At 53.1% G+C, this 12926-nt stretch overlaps 1 protein-coding gene across 2 annotated transcripts in view; it reads left to right on the plus strand.

The window, feature by feature from the left end:
• Window positions 1-12926, plus strand: part of LMNA (lamin A/C) — a 43611-nt gene that overhangs the window by 1027 nt on the left and 29658 nt on the right. Inside the window, exon 2 of one of the 2 annotated variants that reach the window (XM_014836993.3) lies at window positions 8036-8107. The exons of the other annotated variant lie outside the window; for it this stretch is intronic. The gene's annotated coding sequence lies outside the window, so the exon portion shown is untranslated. The remainder of the gene's footprint in view (window positions 1-8035; window positions 8108-12926) is intronic. 2 annotated transcript variants of the gene reach the window in all.

The raw sequence follows: 12926 nt of genomic DNA on the forward strand, positions 1-12926 counted from the left end.
TGATTCTTGGAAAGAATAAATTTGCACACCAATGGGAGGGTGGGAGCCAGAATGGAGGATCTCCGGAGGGGTTGGGGGTTGGCACACTGTGGGGCTCTAGCTCCTTTGCTAGGCAGAAGATCAGGGAAGGGGAGCCATGACTGAGGAACCCCAGAAGGCCCTGGAGTTGGGGAGGGGTGACCCCTGGATCGGGGATTTAACGTAAGATTAGCAACAAACATTGTGGGATTGAGCGCTACGGCCACTGAGCAAGACGGGGAGAGGAAGAATTGGAAAGACAAGGCCCTGTGGAGTGGGCTGTTCCCTGCTCTTGTCCCCTCTCCTTCTGCCCCAGGAGCCTGGACTAGGGGAACTGTGGTACTGGGGATCATGGGGCTCTCGTCGGGGTAAGGTTCCTACTCTGAACCAGCAGATTGGTTTTCACGTTAATAGAAATAGCAAACAGTTGCACAGGACTTATTGTGTGCCAGGCATTTTTGTCACCAGCTGGTCTGAACCTTCCTGTCCCCACCGAAATGAGACTCCCCCTGGACACCCACCCCTGAATTTGCCCTGCTTCCACTTTCCTCCCCACTAAGCTAATTAAAGCAGGAGGTTAATGACCAAAGAAGCCTTGGGGATTTGGCCAAGGAGGAAAACAAAGGACAGAAACAAGTGTGTGTGAGCGGGGAGGGGGACAGCTGCTGAATGGGAAGGGGTAGACTGAGGGCTGGGGTAGGGGAGGCTGCGGTTCCTGCTGGACCCACCTTCCTGATCCAACAAGCACAAATCAGCCCCCTGGGTGTGTTAATGCACCACATGTCCACCCTCGGTGTCCCACTGCGACTCCAAACAAATCTCCAAGGCCCGAGAGGCAAGCAGGAACCTGGCACCTGGAGGGCAGGATGTGTGTGAGCACTTAGGTCTGTGGTGTGGCTGGACACACAGGAGTGTATGCCTGCAGACTGTAGGGGGTGGGTCCACCGCCGCGGGGACTACCAGAGTGCCGGGCAGCGGAGGAGCCCGAGGGTGGGCACCTTGAGGAGCCAGGTTCTCAGGGCTGGAGTTTTTTAATTTTGTTTTTGTTTATTGTTTTTTTAAAGATTGGCACCTGAGCTAACATCTGTTGCCAATCTTTCTTTCTTTTTTTTAAATTATTATTATTCTCCGGAGCCTCCCAGTCCACAGTTGTATATTGTAGTTGTGGTCCTTCTGGTTGTGCCATGTGGGATGCCGCCTCAGCATGGCCTGACGAGTGGTGCCATGTCTGGGCCTAGGATCTGAACCATTGAGACCCTGGGCTGCTGAAGCAGAGCATGCAAACCCAACCACTCGGCCCCGGGACCGGGCTTTGATGAGTCCTTCCCTCGCTCCCAGAGGCTGGTGGCCTCTTTTGTGGAGGGGACTCCCTGCCTCCACTGACACTTGTGTCAGCCCAGCTAGGTTTCTGTCCCTGGACCCTCCTTTCTTTCCCTTCCCCTGCCTGCCCAGTCCAGAATTATGGTGATGAGGGCCAAAGGCGGTACATAAACAATTTTGCCTTGAAATAGATGGCTGTGCCCCCCGCCCCATCACTCTCTGCCTTATGACCAGAAAGGTGTATAGGTGGCAACTCATATCTCTCCCCTTTGGGACCTTGGAGGACAAGACTGTGTCTCTCATCTTTGTCATTGTCCCCCACCCTGGGCTCCCAGTGCCCAGCACATGGCCCTGCCCGAAGCAGAAGCTCAGGAAGGGTGTGCAGAGTGTAACTGCATGTTCGAAACTTCAAGGTGTAAGAGGAAGGAGCAGGCCTCAGGGCCAAACATGCTGCTGGTTACTTCTGCAAGCATTTCCTGCTGAGCCTCAGTTTCCTCATCTCTCAAATGGAAATAATAAGCCCAGTCCTTAGCACAGTGCCTGACTCCTCTTAGGTGGTCAGTCAATGTTCGTTTTCCAGCTCAGGCTGATCTCTCCTTGCCGTTGACTTTAGCTAGACTGTGGTTTTCATTAATTAATTTTAATTAATTAACTCAGCTAACTACCTCCTATTGAGCACTTAGGATGTGTTAGGCACTGGAGGAGATCCTGACCCACCATGAATCACTTGAAGTCAGTTCTAGACCTAGACTTGCAGAAATGAGATCATCCCAAACAAACAGCAGATAATTCCAAAAATAATTCCTGTTGTGCACTGGAACGCAGGTGAACCCTGTCTCACACACACACACACACACACACCGGCCAGGCTCCTGGCCTCAGACCTGAGGAACAAAGGACCCTGTGGAGTTTTTGAGTTGGCTGCATGTGCAGTGTGTATCTATGTGCAAGTGTATCTGTGTGTGTGCATGTGTGTGTGTGTACACAAGCCTGGCTGCAGGGCAGGAAAGGTGACCCAGTCGAGAGTGGGGTGGCCCAGGGTTCATGTGGAGGCTAGAGGACAGGAGTGGGGGGTGATCCCGACGGTGCTTGTCTGTGTGTCGAGCTGTGTCCCCTCTCTCCTTGGAGCAAGACTGGGCACCTATTGTCACTGTCTGTTCACCACAAACCAAGGGATGGGGGCACATACTTAACACCTGCTCCTCCCCTGTCCTATTCTCAGAGTCCCGGGCGAGGGAGGGAGACACAGGAGGCCGCACGAAGCCTGCCTTTCCAAGCTGGCTGGCCCTTACGAGGTGAGGTTATCTCATCCATCTCCTGTCCTCTCAGGATGCCTCCTCCATCTGTCCTAGTCAGCCGAGCCTCCTCTCTTGTGCTGTGCGGGGGGGTTCCATTTTCTTTTCTTTTCTTTCTTTCTTTCTTTTTTTTTTCTTGAGGAAGATTAGCCCTGAGCTAACTACTGCCACTCCTGCTCTTTTTGCTGAGGAAGACTGGCCCTGAGCTAACATCTGTGCCCATCTTCCTCTACTTTATCCGTGGGACGCCTACCTTAGCATGGCTTTTTGCCAAGTGGTGCCATGTTCGCACCCGGGATCCGAACCGGCAAACCCCGGGCCACCAAGAAGCAGAATGTGCAAACTTAACCGCTGCGCCACCGGGCCGGCCCCTCCATTTTCTTTTCTTAATACCTCTCCCTTAAGGGAAGTCCACCTTGCCATCTAAAAATCATCCTTCCTGCTGAGAGTGCGGCCAGTTTTCTCTCTGTTGCTGGAATACACTCAACTCATTAATTTCAATCAATGAGAGTGTATTGGGTAAAATTCTGTAGGACACACAAAGGAAACAGCAGACTTGATCTCTACCCTCAGCAAGACACAGAAACTAGCCTCCATGACCCGAAGAACACAGCCAAACAGGATTCAATGGGAGGGCAAAACAGTCTTTGGGACTTAGAGGGCCGCAGAGGTTGGAGGAGAGAGATCACTATGGGTCCTCGCGGACTCCATCTCCAAGGGCTTTGAAGGCCCACCCTGAGGTTTGGGCCTGGACAGACAAACACCTCTGCTCCTCCCCTGGGACCACTCCAGCACTCCCCCTACCAGGTCCCCTGCACTGTCTGGTTTCCCCAGGGAGAGCAGCTCAGAGGGGCTGGGATGGAGCGGGGGGCCCCCCAGGACAGCTGGCTGACAGAGCCCTTCTGGGACTCAGGGCCAGACCCAGGCGTCCAGGAGGCGGGTGATACCGGAGCTGTGACAGTTGGTCCCCAGATTCCTCACCCAGTGGCGCCAGCTCTGGTTTCGGGCTGGGGCGAGGGAGGGGGACGGGCGCCTGGTGCCAGCCAGGGCTGGGTGCTCTCTTGGGGCAGGGAGGGGAGACAGTAAACATGCCCTTGGTAGGTTGTCGAGGAGCGATTTTTCCAGTGCCCTCCCTGTGCCAGGCTCCGTGCTAGACACTAACAGGGGATACTGAAGCACAAGACACAGTCTGGCACAGATGAATTAATGGATATAAAAGACATACTGTACAGCATGTCATAGCTGGAATAGAAGTTGAATGAATGAATGAATGAATGAATGAATAGCTTCGTCAATTACCTAATGGCCTCATTTTACAGAGAAGGAGCCTGAGGCCCAGAGGACCCAGGTCCTGTGACGCTCTTGTGCCTTCTGTTCCATCATGCTTCCTTTTTTAGGAAACGGAAGAGGAATTCAGAGAGAGGGGTGGGAAGGGACTTACCATTTCCTGAGTGCCTGTTTATTGTCAGGTTCTCTTCTTGGCCTTTACAGACTTGATCTCATGTAATTCTCTTCACAACTCTGTGAGGCTGGAATTGTTATTTCTGCTTAACACGAGAGGCTCAGAGAGGTTAAGTAACTTTCTCAGGTCACACAGCTGGTAAGTGGACACTCCAGTGTTCAAAGTCAGATCTGTCTGACTCTAGAGCCTATGACCTCAGGTAAACAGTGACACCCAGTGAATGCCTGGAGGCTGAGGAGGGAGCAATCACTGAAGCTGGAGCAGTCTGGAGAGGCTTTCTGGATGAAGTGGATCTGAAGGAGTCCCTGAAGGATGAGTCAGGTTCATTCGAAGGGAGAGACCTGGAGGGATGACAGGACCTTGGTGCCAGAGGTCCCCAGGGAGGCTTCCTGGTTGCGCAGGTGGCCACCAGCTTGGATCCTCAGCATCAGGGGGACAGATGGAGGAAAAGCATCTTTGAACTGTGACCACAAGGTGGTGCTGCAGACCAACTACTGGGAGCGGCTCCAGTCGGCTTGGACATCAGGGCCCAGATGTTTCTTCCCTGCTCAGCTAGGGCTCCATGCCCAGCTCTGCCTGCTCCGGTGTCATCTCAAGCTTCCACCTTGCCCTTTTCTGGAGGGGAATCCAGTGCGTGAGAGACAACGAGGCTACCAGTCTATTCCTGACTCAGGACGGAAACACAGGTGGCTGAGACCTGGGCATCCCCATGGTCTGACCAGCTCCCCAGGTCATCCTGAGCCCCCTCCAGGTGCTTAAGACTGCCTTCATGTCCAGCTGCCCTCCTAAGTCCCTGGGAGACACTGTTCAGGAGACAGGCTAAGGAAACAGGTATTTGAGTCCAACTGACCTGGGTCTGAAGGGGAATAATAATACCTACCTAATAAAGAGTTTAAATTTTTCAACCAATAAATTTATATTGAACATTTGCTGTGCCAGGTACTGTCCTAGGCACTGAGGCTACACCATTGAACAAGACAGACAAAGTCCCTATTCTCACGGAGTCGATATTCTGTGGAGGAGGGAAGGCAGACAGTAAACAAGTAGATCATGTAATTTTTAGTAGTGGTAATCACTATGAAGAAAAATAAAGCAGGATGGGGGGAAAAGGTGTGAGGTGGGGGCTAGCCTGGTGGCGCAGTGGTTAAGTTCACATGTTCTGCTTTGGTGGCCTGGGGTTCGCCAGTTCCGATCCTGGGTGCGGACACAGCACCGCTTGTCAAGCCATGCTCTGGCAGGCATCCCCCATGTAAAGTAGAGGAAGATGGGCACGGATGTTAGCTCAGGGCCAGTCTTCCTCAGCAAAAAGAGGAGGATTGGCAGCAGATGTTAGCCCAGGGCTAATCTTCCTCAAAAAAAAAAAAAAAGGTGTGATGTGGCTAATTTAGACGAGATGGTCATTTTGTGAGAATTGAACTGGATGTGTGTAAAGCATGTATATAAAGCATGGTTCCTGGCCTTGTGTTAGCTGTTGTTACTATTATTTTGTTCGGGTTGTTTCTGCCTCTCTCCATCCCCATGTGCCTCCTTCCTCTGTACCACATTCTCCGTGCCTTTTCCCAGCAGCCCCCACGGGGAAAACAGGTGCTGGCTTGGAACCAGGAGCCCTGAGTTTTTAGTCCTGGCTCCGCCTGCAAGAGTCCAAAGCCGCTCCTCCCCCAGCTTCCCCTGCTTCCGGTAAATGACATCACCATCCATTTGGTTGCTCAAGCCAGAAATCTGGAGCCATCTCTGATTCCTGCCTTTTCCCTAACTTCCTCCCGTCTAGTCCATCAACCAGTCCGCTCAACTACACCTCAAAACATTTGCCAAATGCACGACTTCCCTCCTCTGCGGCTCCCCTTCTGATCCGAGCCAACATCCTCCTGCCTGCAGTAGCCTTTAACTGGTCTCCCGCCTCCGCTCTTGTCTCCCTGTCCTCTCCAACCCATTCTCCACACAGTGGCCAGAGGGATCATTTTAAAAAAACAAGTCTGATCAGGAAACTCTCCTTAAAGCCCTGCGTTAGCTCCCCATTGCCCGTAGAATCAAGACTAAACTCCTTAGTGTGGTTTAGAATGTCTTCACGTTCTGGCCCCTGCCCGCCTGTCCGGCTGATCCTGCCCTCCCTTCCATTCTCCACTCCAGCCACATGGGCCTTCTTCCAGGGCTTTGAGCACACCATGTTCTGCTCATCACCCAGGTCTGGCCTGTGCTGTCCCATCTGCTGTTCTCTCACCCTTCCCCTGACTCACGCTGGTTCATCTTGCAAGATTCAACGCAGATGTCACTTTCCCTGGGAAATCCCGCTGGTTGTTTTTGGGTGTCCCTACCATTCATCTCACTACAATTAGACTGTCTTTTGACGTTTCTGTCTCCCCAGTATGCTGGGAGCTCTCTGAGGACAGGGATGATCTAGTCCACTCCTAGTATTCCCAGTACCTGGCATAGTGCCTGGTACACAGTAGGTCCTCAATCAGTGTTTGCTGTTTGGAAGCTGGGCATGCTCATCTGTACTTTCCTCTAGAACAGCCTCTCCCCAACCCCCCCCCCCACAACCCCACCAAATATTCAACTTCTCCCTCTGCTTTTCCATCGTACCTCCTACCCTCCACACCCAGCTCCATCTCTCCCCTCCCCTCCTAACCCCACACCTGGACTCTCACAGATCTCCCTCATCTGATCTCGGAAGGGGTGCTGTCTGCATGATGCTTGGAATACACTGTCACTGGGTTCCTCTTCTATCTGGCACCTAGTCTGAACTCATCCCCAGCAGGAACTCAGCAATGGTGCTAATTCACTGATATGACTTCTGACCAGTGGCTCAGAAGGGATCTCTTAAGCATGTAAGCCCCTCCCCTCAGTCACTGCTGGTAAATGAGTCTTGCAGGTAGTATTTCCTCGAAAGTGCAAGGAAACATACATGGATCACATGCTCCTGCCAGGCCCTCTCCACTCACTAGGGCTTTGCAAGTGCTAACCTCTCTGCCTCAAACCCTGTCTCCCCCATTCATCTGGGCTATCTCCCACTCATCCTCCAGAGCTGAGCTTTGGAGTCGTGTCCTCTGAGGGGCCTTCCTGACCGTGCTGATGGACGTCAGTGCTCCTTCTGGGTCTGCTGTGGCACCCACTACTCACCCCATTGTTAGTAGTTAGCCTGCAGTGCTGTCAAAGCCAGTTTACATGTTCTGCATACTATACCAGACAGAAAGCTCCCCCAAGACAAGGGATGTGTCTCTCCAAAGCCCAGCATAGAGGAGGCACTCAATAAAAATTTGTTGAGTGAGGGGCCAGCCCAGTGGTACAGTGGTTAAGTTCACATGTTCTGCTTCGGTGGCCCAGGGTTCACCGGTTCAGATCCCAGGTGTGGACCTGTGCACCACTTGTCAAGCCATGCTGTGGCAGGTGTCCCACATATAAAGTAGAGGAAGATGGGCACAGATGTTAGCTCAAGGCCGGTCTTCCTCAGCAAAAAGAGGAAGATTGGCGGCAGATGTTAGCTCAGGGCTAATCTTTCAAAAACAAAAATTTGTTGTATGAATGATTAATTGAATAAATAAAAGGAAGAAAATTACCATGTGATACTGAACAAGGCACTCCCCGTCTTTGGGCCTCAGTTCCTCTTTTGTAAAGTGGGGACAGGAGAGTGTGGAACAGTGATGTGCTTGTACATGTTTAATAACCAGGGGTAAAAAGCCCTGGTTTGTGACAATTGCCAGTTTCCCTGGTGTAACTTCTCTCACCATGGCTGATTTCACTGTGAACAATGGGCTGTCACCAGCAGGTGCAAGCTACCTCCAGCTCACCACTGCAGGTGGCGTGGCTTGGGCCGGAGGGCCTCCAAGGCCCTTTCTCACTCCCACAGCCTTGCACCCGGCCTCCTCTCAGGAGCCTGGGGGAGGTCAGGTTGCTCCCCACTCTCATTACCTCCCCAGCACCTCCAATTATTTCCTGTTTCCAGTTCCAGGTCATAGCCCGGCTGTCTGATGCCCCTTATTGCCAGTACTCCAGGGGCACTTCCATGCCCTTCCAGGTGGGTAACTGTACATGTCTCTCCAGGCAGCCTCTGCAGATGACTCAAGGCCTGTTGGCTGGCCCGAGCCCTGGCATCAGGCCTGTGAGACGGACTGTCTACTCTGTTCTCCCTGTGTTTCTGTGCCCCATCTTCCCACACTGACCGGGGTTCCCTCAGAGCAGGGGCTGTGTCCACTCTCAGTTTTCTCTTGCTTGACCCCCTATCTCTGGCCCTGCTGGTCCCTCCATCCTTCTCCAAACTCTTTTTTCCCTCCCAGGCTTTGCTCCTACTCCCTGGGCACTCCTTTTTGTTCTCCATTGCCCACCTCTCCTCCTCTGTCCACAGCCAGTGGTTTCCACGCCTGCAGTTTTCTTCACCTGGAACACACTTTTTTCTCCCTTTCTGCCTGGCTATTCAAGTGGGAGCCCGTAGTGTGGACGTCCTCCAAACCTGGGCTCCAGGTGGGCGGGTGGTGCTGCTGCCTCCTACCTGTGAGCCTTATGCAAATTACTTAAACGTCTCTGAACCTGTTTTCCCATCTATAAGATGAAGATAATAGTAGCAATTACCTCATGGAATTGTTGTGCGATTAGTGGAGAGAGGCATGTAAAGTTCTGACATAGCGTCTAGTACACAGAAAGTGCTTAATAAACGTTGGTTATTATTATTCAGGACTCAGTCATCCCTTCCTCAGGGAGTCCTGCTCCAAAACCACAGTAGGTGCCCGGTGGTTCTCTGCCTCGTGGCATCCAGAGCTGTCCCTTTTGAGGCACTCAAAGCAATTTAATTGCTTGTTCCATGAGGACAAGAGCCATTTGGGGCACAAAGATGATCTATATCTGTGAATGAATGAATGAATGATGTGGGTGACTGTCTCCTCTGAGAGGACACATAGCCAGTGCCTTGTGCCCCTCAGGACTAGCCTGGATACGCCCACGCATAAGGAGAAGGTGGGGCTGGTCCCCCTGGGCCAGCAGGTGGCGCCAGTGCCTGCCAGTCTGTGCCTGTGGCCACCTCCCTTGCCCTTGCTGGTCTCACACCCCAGCGCTGAGGAGTCTGAGGGCTGGAGTGGTGGGGTTCTGAGGCATGACGGGGCTCCCTGCCCCAGGAAGCCGGGGCTGACGCTTACCGACAGATGTTTTCCTAGGGGGTGCCCAGCCTTACTTGTCAGGGAAGGGAGTGTGGGCTGCTGGGGAAAGGGGCCTGCCTGAGGGGCTAGGGGCGCAGACCACAGAGTGGGGACAAGGCTGATGGTGCCTTGGGGACATGAAATGAGAGGCAGTTCAATCAATGAGTCAAAAGCTGAGATCTAGGAACCAGACACGGTGTGGGAGACAATGTGGTGAAATCAATCAGCAAAAGAGGAAAAGGAGGCCCGGTTTCTATGACAATGGTAGTGTTTGTGGCAAGCCGGGGACTCCTGGGTCCCCAGGGCCTGTGAGCAGTGATTCACAACAGGAAAGTGGAGGCTGCAGAGGGACTGGGTGCTGGGGTCCGGATGTCTTGTGGCTCCTTCTCGGTACTCAACGCACACTCCCTAGCCCCAGCCCCTGGGCCTATGCTCCACCAGGCACGGGGAGGGAGACTGAGCCCTGACAAGGGGCAGGCCCTCTGCTCCTCACTGTACGTGCACATCTCACTTAGTGCTCACGGCGCCCCTCCAGAATTACTGCTATCCCATTTTATAGAAGAAGAAACTGTCACCCTAGCCCAGGGTGACACAGGTAGGACATGAGCAGCAGAACCAGGATTAGAACCCAGGCTAGTCTGATTCTAACCATGCTTGTGAAAATCAAGAAAGCAGAAAAAGAAGAACAGGGACATGAAAGTTAGTGTGGCTAAAACCCAAGAGGAGCCCCTCCCTCTCCCTTAGCCCCCCTGCCTGCCCTGCCCTGTGTGAGCCCAACACTGACAAGGAGCGAGGCTGGCAAAATCCATGGCCTGATGTGGGCCCGGAACTGTGCATCCAGCCTGCATCTCACTCTCCTCTAGGCCCAAGAAAGCAGGCCCCAATTCTGGTCCACCCTGCATCCCCCATCACTTTCCCTGTGCCCTGGTCCTGGGGCAGGAGTGTGTATGAGAGAGAGATATCATCATGTCTGCCCCCCACTCTCCACTCCCAGCCCCTGCTAGAGCCTGGGAGTTCCCAGCCTCCCCGAGTCGCTGTCAGGACAGTTTCATTCTTGTTTAGCCGTGGGTCTCCCCGCAATTTCAGTATGAAAGGGGCATCCCCATCCCATCCCTGGGCCCTGGTGGCACACAGGAGGGAAGCCCAGCTCTTCACCATCTCTTCCACTGCAGCAGAAGGGATGGAGGTTGGAAGGGCCTTGGAAATCTTCCAGGCCAGTCCAGTCCACTTGTTTTGCAGGTGAAGAAACTGAGGCCCACAGAAGGGAAGCAATTTCCCCTAGGTCACAGAGTGAGTTAGAACCTCTGTCTCCTGACTCTAAGGTCTGTGACCCCAGAGAGAATCTTCTTGAATTTCGCACTGGGTTCTTGGGACACACTCAGGCAGATGAGCAGAGGGAGAGACAGCAGATTAAATGGGATAACCTAGCATAATGTAGCACCTGGAAAGAAGGCGCACAGTTCATGCCCCACCTATCTACCATGTTGCGTCAGGAATAATGCAGATGAGATCACTGGAAAGACTTATCACATATGTTTGTCAGGGGTACAAGATCTGGGGTCAGAGAGGACTGCGTGATCCTGGGAAAATCACTTCCTCTCTCTGAGCCCCAGTGATAATGTGGGGTACACTACCTCCAGGGTTGCGGGGAGGATGGATGGGATGGTGGGCAAGTACTCATGAATTCTGGGGTGACATGAAGGTTCCTGGTTGTCAGGGAGGGCAGGTCATATCTAGTGGCACTGGGAGACGGTGCTGCCCTGCAGTGCGGAGGCAGAGGATGAGCCAAGGTGCTTGGCCCTCGATCCTTGGGAGAGCAAAGGAGGAACATGAACTTTTGCCATGCTCAATACAAGCAGCACTTCTCTTCCCTGGGAGTCGGGGAAGGTGGGCAGCAGGTTCCGGCGGACCCTGGGGTTGCCCAGAGGCTGTGGGAAGCTGAGCACTAATTAGCTCTCTCTCCCTAATTGGACTTAATTGCCTCCTTGTGATCAGCAATTAGGAGGCTGCATCAATTAGCACAGAGAGGGTGACAGCTCAGCTGGGGCTGGTCAGGGGTCCCTTGGGGGGGGGGGCAGACAAGTGAAGGATGGCTCTGTGGGGAAGTTGCCCCATTGCCCAGCTCCTCACCACCCAGGCCCTTTGGTCCCTGTGAGGGAGGGGGCTGGGAGCCTCCAGGCCTCCCACCTGGACTGTGGCTTCTCTGACCTCAGTTTACCCACTCTTACTGGCTTTCCGACTTTTCTGCCCAGAGTAGACGTGGGATCTAGGCCTGGCTCCACCACTGGCTCCCTTGCAACTTCGGGGTTTACATTTATGGGATCAAGGTTGAGAGTGTGGGCTTTGAAGCCAGGTCTATCGGGGTTGAATCTCAGCCCTACCACTGATCGGTCGTGTGAGCTTGAACCAACTGTGCTTCGTTTTCTCACCTGTCAAATGGAGCTGATACTAACAGGCCCTCCACACAGGGTAATGACGAGGAGCAGGTGGATAAGGCACCTGCACCATTTAGAACAGCGCCTGGCATCGAAAGCGCTCAGTGAGTGTTAGCTGTTACTAGAATTCCCACTCGAAACCTCAGCTTCTTCGTCTATAAAATGACAGATTGCAGTGGTATTTACTGAAAAATGCCTGGGTTCCACTCCAAGCCAATTATTGCATCAAAATATCCGAGGCTTTGGGCATTGGCAGTTTTGAAAGCCCCCTTCCCAAAGTGATTTTGATGCCCAGTGAGGGTTGAGACAAACTCGATGTGTGGTCTTCAAGGGTCCCTCCAGCCCTGACCCCTGAAAACTCTCCAGTAAGACCCTCCCCCGCCCCCCGGGCACAGTGGCTCCCTGTCCTGTACCACACAGGACACTCTGCCCAGCCCCAGAGGTGCCGCAGTTTGTAAAAGAGCCCATTACCCCCTGTGTGGCTGGAAGTAGGTCCCTCCCCACTCACTTAGACTGAGCCCTCTATAAAATGAGAATAATGACCTTGCCATGCTCCCCTCCCACGGCTGCCCGGAGATAATGTTTCACTAGCGATAGGACCTGCTATTACAGGTAGGCAATTATATTGTTCCTTCCCTCAATAAACATTTATTGAGGGCCCAGCATATACCCCATCTCCTTTACCCTCAGTGCCAATGGAGTTATAAGCTCCTGGAGAGATCCGTCCTGAAGCATCAGACAAGTCAGGTCCTTGGGCCAATATCTTTTTTTAGCTCCTGCTGGGTATCAAATGAGCCAATGAATGGAAAGAACCGTGAACAGGCCCTGACACATAGTGAGTGCTCTATAAACAGTAGCTGTTGTTACTACTGGCATTGTGTCTATGCCCTGGGCTGGGTGGAGAGACAGGCCTAGTTGCAGAGCACACATGGAGCTCCAATGAAGGAAGGCAGTGAGGGGCACATGGGGAGATGGTGAGGTGAGAATTAAGTGTTGAAGAGTGGGGTGTGTGGAAAAAGTAGAGGGACAAGCTGAGTACTCTGAGAGTGCTAGTTCACGACGGAGGTATGGCGAGATGCTCAGCTCAGGTGAGAAGAGAGCACCTTCTGTGTCCCCAGCATTATCCTGGGTGCTGGGAATACAGGAGAGAGCCAGACCCACCCAGCCTTGACCCTCAAAGATTCCCCTAATGGGAGAAGACAGAGGCATACACAGTGTCACTATAGTGTGGTAAGAGATGTTGGGGGCTTAGCGGGACACCTAACTCAGACTT

Source organism: Equus asinus, chromosome 25 (assembly GCF_041296235.1).
Source record: "Equus asinus isolate D_3611 breed Donkey chromosome 25, EquAss-T2T_v2, whole genome shotgun sequence".
Classification (NCBI taxonomy): Eukaryota; Metazoa; Chordata; class Mammalia; order Perissodactyla; family Equidae; genus Equus; species Equus asinus.